The sequence below is a fragment of the Hoplias malabaricus genome, unplaced genomic scaffold (genome assembly GCF_029633855.1).
Source record: "Hoplias malabaricus isolate fHopMal1 unplaced genomic scaffold, fHopMal1.hap1 scaffold_314, whole genome shotgun sequence".
In the NCBI taxonomy this organism is placed as follows: Eukaryota; Metazoa; Chordata; class Actinopteri; order Characiformes; family Erythrinidae; genus Hoplias; species Hoplias malabaricus.
In genome coordinates, this window is record NW_027101308.1 from 27,501 (window position 1) to 35,519 (window position 8,019).

Below are 8,019 nucleotides of genomic sequence, written 5' to 3' on the forward strand. Positions count from 1 at the left end.
GCCGTGTGCTGAGTGCTTGTGCTGTGGAACTTGCGGGTGTCTTCGCTCTCAACAGAACTACACACTGCATAACCCACCTCAATAATTTCCAAGTGCTTTAAAAGACTAGTTCTTTCTCACTTGAAATCCTGCCTGCCTGCTACGCTGGACCCACACCAGTTTGCTTATCGTTGCAACAGATCCACCGAGGACGCTATCTCAACAGCACTACACACTGCACTAACCCACCTCGCTTGGAAGCATAAGGAAGCATAAAGTAATCTAAATCTCCCTGGTAGGCGGCTGCGTTGACCTTGGACCTCAGAAAATAAAGTGGACCCACACCAGCAGATGACATGGGACACCAAACCGCCACTGACTGTGGAAACTTTACAGGGTAGCTCGAACAATGTGGATTCCGTGCCTCTCCTCTCTTCCTCCAGATTCTGGGACCTTGATTTCTATAGGAAATGGTCCTTGGTCTTCCAGGACCAAGATGGCATCGCGATCACACTGCGAGGCTCAGCGTCTTACCGGTTTTAGTGATGTTATACTTCTGTACTTAGCTATCTCCAGTTTTCTTGCGCAAATAACTCTTGCGAACCACAGTTACGACAGACAGACACTTTTGGAAATTAACATTCACTGCACAAACACCGGATTCAGCATCGGTTGGACTTTAACCAGCTTCAAAACAACACCCCTCCCCCATCTTGGACTTTCCGATCATCTTTCTTTGTTCCTGCTTCCCAAATACACTCCAGTCATGCAGAGGATTAAGCCTTCAACCAGAACTGTAAAGTTCTGGATGGATGGGGCTGACTCCTTCCTTCAGCAACAGTTCCAGCACACCGACTGGAGTGAGTATGCTGCCCGAGCCTGCACAGGCTCACACATCCACTTGGACACCTACACTAACTCTGTCCTGAAATGCATCAACAAGCGCTCAGGGTACAAGCGTCCTCTGTACCGCCCACTGGAGTCCCTGGCAATATGAAGAGACTAATAGCCATAGCCAAGCACTGCTACAAACGACGGATTGAGGAGCACTTTACCTCCTCTGACCCTCGGCGTATGTGGCAGGGAATACACACCCTGACTGACTATAAACCAACTAGCTTTGTTCCATCTACCAACAGTGCTTCACTCCCTGATGAGCTGAACAACTTCTACGCTCGTTTCGACCAGATGATATTGATATCTTCAATAAACGATCCTCCACCGACGACAACCCACTTGTACTTTCCAATTCGGACGTCAGTCACATGCTGAGCAGAGTGAATGCACAGAAGGCAGCTTGCCCTGATGGTGTACCTGGCCGTGTGCTAAGAGCTTGTGCTGTGGAACTTGCGGGTGTCTTCGCTCACATCTTTAATGTTTCGCTTGCCCAGGCAGCTGTACCATCTATCTTTAAGTCAGCCATTATTGTGCCTGTGCCTAAGCATTCTACTGCTTCAGACTTTAATGACTTTCGACCTGTAGCACTCACCCCAATAATTTCCAAGTGCTTTAAAAGACTAGTTCTTTCTCACTTGAAATCCTGCCTGCCTGCTACGCTGGACCCACACCAGTTTGCTTATCGTTGCAACAGATCCACCGAGGACGCTATCTCAACAGCACTACACACTGCACTAACCCACCTCGCTTGGAAGCATAAAGTAATCTAAATCTCCCTGGTAGGCGGCTGCGTTGACCTTGGACCTCAGAAAATACAGTGGACCCACACCAGCAGATGACATGGGACCCCAAACCGCCACTGACTGTGGAAACTTTACAGGGTACCTCGAGCAATGTGGATTCCGTGCCCCTCCTCTCTTCCTCCAGATTCTGGGACCTTGATTTCTATAGGAAATGGTCCTTGGTCTCCCAGGACCAAGATGGCATCGCGATCACACTGCGAGGCTCAGCGTCTTACCAGTTTTAGTGATGTTATACTTCTGTACTTAGCTATCTCCAGTTTTCTTGCGCAAATAACTCTTGCGAACTACAGCTACAAGAGACAGACACTTTTGGAAATTAACATTCACTGCACAAACACCGGATTCACGCAATCTTTGACTGTCTGTCTTATTCCTCTCTTCTCCTCAAAGAATTCTTTGAGCGTCAATCTTCCTTCCTGGTGATACTTAATCATTAATTTTAAGTTTGCCATAATAATTAACATTCCCTAATCAGAAGCCCTGGATGAACAGAGAGGTTCGCACTCTGCTCAAAGCCAGAGATGCTGCCTTCAGATCAGGACGCCGGGAAGCATACAGCTTGGTCAGAGCTAACCTGAGGAGAGGAATAGCTATAGCCAAGCACTGCTACAAACGCCGGTCCTGATTCACAAAAAAAACAAAAGCAGATGCACATAAATGGAAAAACCTAATGCGTACAAAAGAAGGGCAAAAAACAAGACTGGTGGTCTGAGATTTCTTACCATGGCATCCCTCAGCATAGAAGCGCTCAGGGTACGAGCGTCCTTTGTACCGCCCACTGGAGTTCCTGGCAATATGAAGAGACTAATAGCTATATCCAAGCACTGCTACAAACGCCGGATTGAGGAGCACTTTACCTCCTCTGACCCTCGGCGTATGTGGTAGGGAATACACACCCTGACTGACTATAAACCAACTAGCTTTGTTCCATGTACCAACAGTGCTTCACTCCCTGATGAGCTGAACAACTTTTACACTCGTTTCGACCAGATGATATTGATATCTTCAATAAACGATCCTCCACCGACGACAACCCACTTGTACTTTCCACTTCGGACGTCAGTCGCATGCTGAGCAGAGTGAATGCACGGAAGGCAATCAATCAATCAATCAGATTTTATTTATATAGCGCTTTTCACAACAAAAAGTCGTCACAAAGCAGCTTTACAGAGATCCGGGTCCAAGCCTCCTATGAGCAAGCCAGGGGCAACAGTGGCAAGGAAAAACTCCCTCAGCACACGAGGAAGAAACCTTGGAAGGAACCAAGACTCATACGGGGAACCCATCCTCCTCGGGTCGACACCGGAGACACAATAGAGAACAGAAGTAAAAGTGAAGGGGTTATAGTAATATAAATGTAGTATATTAGTGATGATGGAGAAGTAGAAATGAAAATGGTGAGGATGATGATATTAGTGATGTATGAGTCTTAGCAAGGCCAGGATCTTGTACAGGACACGGGCTGGATCAGGGCAAAACCTGGAGAGCAGCAGGACATCTCAAAGCATGAGAGAGAGACAGGAGAAAGAAAGCCAGACAAAGGGAACAAAATAAAAATACAAAAGGTTAGTAGGGTCATGGTAAAGAACGGGGAAATTTGTCCTGCGAAAAAAGCTTCCACTGGTCAGGCAAGAGAACCCAGCGACAGACAGCGTTGTTGGCAGGTACTACAAAGCTAACTAAGAATGCTGTAGCTATGGTGATATGACAGGATTAATACAGAACAGTGATAATATGAAAACCAGCCCGAACACCAATAGAGAAGGAGTAACCTGAAGGTGAGTGATTAACCAAAAGCTTGTTTGAAAAGGTAGGTTTTTAATCTAGATTTAAAGATTGAGGCAGCTGGCCCTGATGGTGTACCTGGCCATGTGCTAAGAGCTTGTGCTGTGGAACTTGCGGGTGTCTTCGCTCTCAACAGCACTACACACTGCACTAACCCACCTCGCTTGGAAGCATAAGGAAGCATAAAGTAATCTAAATCTCCCTGGTAGGCGGCTGCGTTGACCTTGGACCTCAGAAAATACAGTGGACCCACACCAGCAGATGACATGGGACCCCAAACCGCCACTTACTGTGGAAACTTTACAGGGTACCTCGAGCAATGTGGATTCCATGCCTCTCCTCTCTTCCTCCAGATTATGGGACCTTGATATCCATAGGAAATGGTCCTTGGTCTCCCAGGACCAAGATGGCATCGCGATCACACTGCGAGGCTCAGCGTCTTACCGGTTTTAGTGATGTTATACTTCTGTACTTAGCTATCTCTAGTTTTCTTGCGCAAATAACTCTTGCGAACTACAGTTACGACAGACAGACACTTTTGGAAATTAACATTCACTGCACAAACACCGGATTCAGCATCGGTTCGACTTTAACCAGCTTCAAAACAACACCCCTCCCCCATCTTGGACTTTCCGATCATCTTTCTTTGTTCCTGCTTCCCAAATACACTGCAGTCATGCAGAGGATTAAGCCTTCAACCAGAACTGTAAAGTTCTGGATGGATGGGGCTGACTCCTTCCTTCAGCAACAGTTCCAGCACACCGACAAGAGTGAGTATGCTGCCCGAGCCACCACAGGCTCACACATCCACTTGGACACCTACACTAACTCTGTCCTGAAACACATCAACAACTGTGTGGACTGACTTTGACTGTCTGTCTTATTCCTCTCTTCTCCTCAAAGAATTCTTTGAGCATCGATCTTTTTTCCTGGTGATACTTAATCATTAAATTTAAGTTTGCCATAATAATTAACATTCCCTAATCAGAAGCCCTGGATGAACAGAGAGGTTCGCACTCTGCTCAAAGCCAGAGATGCTGCCTTCAGATCAGGACGCCGGGAAGCATACAGCTTGGCCAGAGCTAACCTGAGGAGAGGAATAGCTATAGCCAAGCACTGCTACAAACGCCGGTCCTGATTCACAAAAAAAACAAAAGCAGATGCATATAAATGGAAAAACCTAATGCGTACAAAAGAAGGGCAAAAAACAAGACTGGTGGTCTGAGATTTCTTACCATGGCATCCCTCAGCATAGAAGCGCTCAGGGTACGAGCGTCCTTTGTACCGCCCACTGGAGTTCCTGGCAATATGAAGAGACTAATAGATATAGCCAAGCACTGCTACAAACGCCGGATTGAGGAGCACTTTACCTCCTCTGACCCTCGGCATATGTGGCAGGGAATACACGCCCTGACTGACTATAAACCAACTAGCTTTGTTCCATCTACCAACAGTGCTTCACTCCCTGATGAGCTGAACAACTTTTACACTCGTTTCGACCAGATGATATTGATTTCTTCAATAAACGATCCTCCACCGACGACAACCCACTTGTACTTTCCACTTCGGACGTCAGTCGCATGCTGAGCAGAGTGAATGCACGGAAGGCAGCTGGCCCTGATGGTGTACCTGGCCGTGTGCTAAGAGCTTGTGCTGTGGAACTTGCGGGTGTCTTCGCTCTCAACAGCACTACACACTGCACTAACCCACCTCGCTTGGAAGCATAAGGAAGCATAAAGTAATCTAAATCTCCCTGGTAGGCGGCTGCGTTGACCTTGGACCTCAGAAAATAAAGTGGACCCACACCAGCAGATGACATGGGACACCAAACCGCCACTGACTGTGGAAACTTTACAGGGTAGCTCGAACAATGTGGATTCCGTGCCTCTCCTCTCTTCCTCCAGATTCTGGGACCTTGATTTCTATAGGAAATGGTCCTTGGTCTTCCAGGACCAAGATGGCATCGCGATCACACTGCGAGGCTCAGCGTCTTACCGGTTTTAGTGATGTTATACTTCTGTACTTAGCTATCTCCAGTTTTCTTGCGCAAATAACTCTTGCGAACTACAGTTACGACAGACAGACACTTTTGGAAATTAACATTCACTGCACAAACACCGGATTCAGCATCGGTTCGACTTTAACCAGCTTCAAAACAACACCCCACCCCCATCTTGGACTTTCCGATCATCTTTCTTTGTTCCTGCTTCCCAAATACACTCCAGTCATGCAGAGGATTAAGCCTTCAACCAGAACTGTAAAGTTCTGGATGGATGGGGCTGACTCCTTCCTTCAGCAACAGTTCCAGCACACCGACTGGAGTGAGTATGCTGCCCGAGCCTGCACAGGCTCACACATCCACTTGGACACCTACACTAACTCTGTCCTGAAATGCATCAACAAGCGCTCAGGGTACAAGCGTCCTCTGTACCGCCCACTGGAGTCCCTGGAAATATGAAGAGACTAATAGCTATAGCCAAGCACTGCTACAAACGACGGATTGAGGAGCACTTTACCTCCTCTGACCCTCGGCGTATGTGGCAGGGAATACACACCCTGACTGACTATAAACCAACTAGCTTTGTTCCATCTACCAACAGTGCTTCACTCCCTGATGAGCTGAACAACTTCTACGCTCGTTTCGACCAGATGATATTGATATCTTCAATAAACGATCCTCCACCGACGACAACCCACTTGTACTTTCCAATTCGGACGTCAGTCACATGCTGAGCAGAGTGAATGATAACTTCCCCCAATAACTTCCAAGGGGTTTAAAAGACTAGTTCTTTCTCACTTGAAATCCTGCCTGCCTGCTACGCTGGACCCACACCAAATTGCTTATCGTAGCAACAGATCCACCGAGGACGCTATCTCAACAGCACTTCACACTGCACTAACCTACCTCGCTTGGAAGCATAAGGAAGCATAAAGTAATCTAAATCTCCCTGGTAGGCGGCTGCGTTGACCTTGGACCTCAGAAAATAAAGTGGACCCACACCAGCAGATGACATGGGACACCAAACTGCCACTGACTGTGGAAACTTTACAGGGTACCTCGAACAATGTGGATTCCGTGCCTCTCCTCTCTTCCTCCAGATTCTGGGACCTTGATTTCTATAGGAAATGGTCCTTGGTCTCCCAGGACCAAGATGGCATCGCGATCACACTGCGAGGCTCAGCGTCTTACCAGTTTTAGTGATGTTATACTTCTGTACTTAGCTATCTCCAGTTTTCTTGCGCAAATAACTCTTGCGAACTACAGCTACGAGAGACAGACACTTTTGGAAATTAACATTCACTGCACAAACACCGGATTCACGCAATCTTTGACTGTCTGTCTTATTCCTCTCTTCTCCTCAAAGAATTCTTTGAGCGTCGATCTTCCTTCCTGGTGATACTTAATCATTAATTTTAAGTTTGCCATAATAATTAACATTCCCTAATCAGAAGCCCTGGATTAACAGAGAGGTTCGCACTCTGCTCAAAGCCAGAGATGCTGCCTTCAGATCAGGATGCCGGGAAGCATACAGCTTGGTCAGAGCTAACCTGAGGAGAGGAATAGCTATAGCCAAGCACTGCTACAAACGCCGGTCCTGATTCACAAAAAAAACAAAAGCAGATGCACATAAATGAAAAAACCTAATGCGTACAAAAGAAGGGCAAAAAACAAGACTGGTGGTCTGAGATTTCTTACCATGGCATCCCTCAGCATAGAAGCGCTCAGGGTACGAGCGTCCTTTGTACCGCCCACTGGAGTTCCTGGCAATACGAAGAGACTAATAGCTATAGCCAAACACTGCTACAAACGCCGCATTGAGGAGCACTTTACCTCCTCTGACCCTCGGCGTATGTGGTAGGGAACAACACCCTGACTGACTATAAACCAACTAGCTTTGTTCCATGTACCAACAGTGCTTGACTCCCTGATGAGCTGAACAACTTTTACACTCGTTTCGACCAGATGATATTGATATCTTCAATAAACGATCCTCCACCGACGACAACCCAATTGTACTTTCTACTTCGGACGTCAGTCGCATGCTGAGCAGAGTGAATGCACGGAAGGCAGCTTGCCCTGATGGTGTACCTGGCCGTGTGCTAAGAGCTTGTGCTGTGGAACTTGCGGGTGTCTTCGCTCACATCTTTAATGTTTCGCTTGCCCAGGCAGCTGTACCATCTATCTTTAAGTCAGCCATTATTGTGCCTGTGCCTAAGCATTCTACTGCTTCAGACTTTAATGACTTTCGACCTGTAGCACTCACCCCAATAATTTCCAAGTGCTTTAAAAGACTAGTTCTTTCTCACTTGAAATCCTGCCTGCCTGCTACGCTGGACCCACACCAGTTTGCTTATCGTTGCAACAGATCCACCGAGGACGCTATCTCAACAGCACTACACACTGCACTAACCCACCTCACTTGGAAGCATAAGGAAGCATAAAGTAATCTAAATCTCCCTGGTAGGCGGCTGCGTTGACCTTGGACCTCAGAAAATAAAGTGGACCCACACCAGCAGATGACATGGGACACCAAACCGCCACTGACTGTGGAAA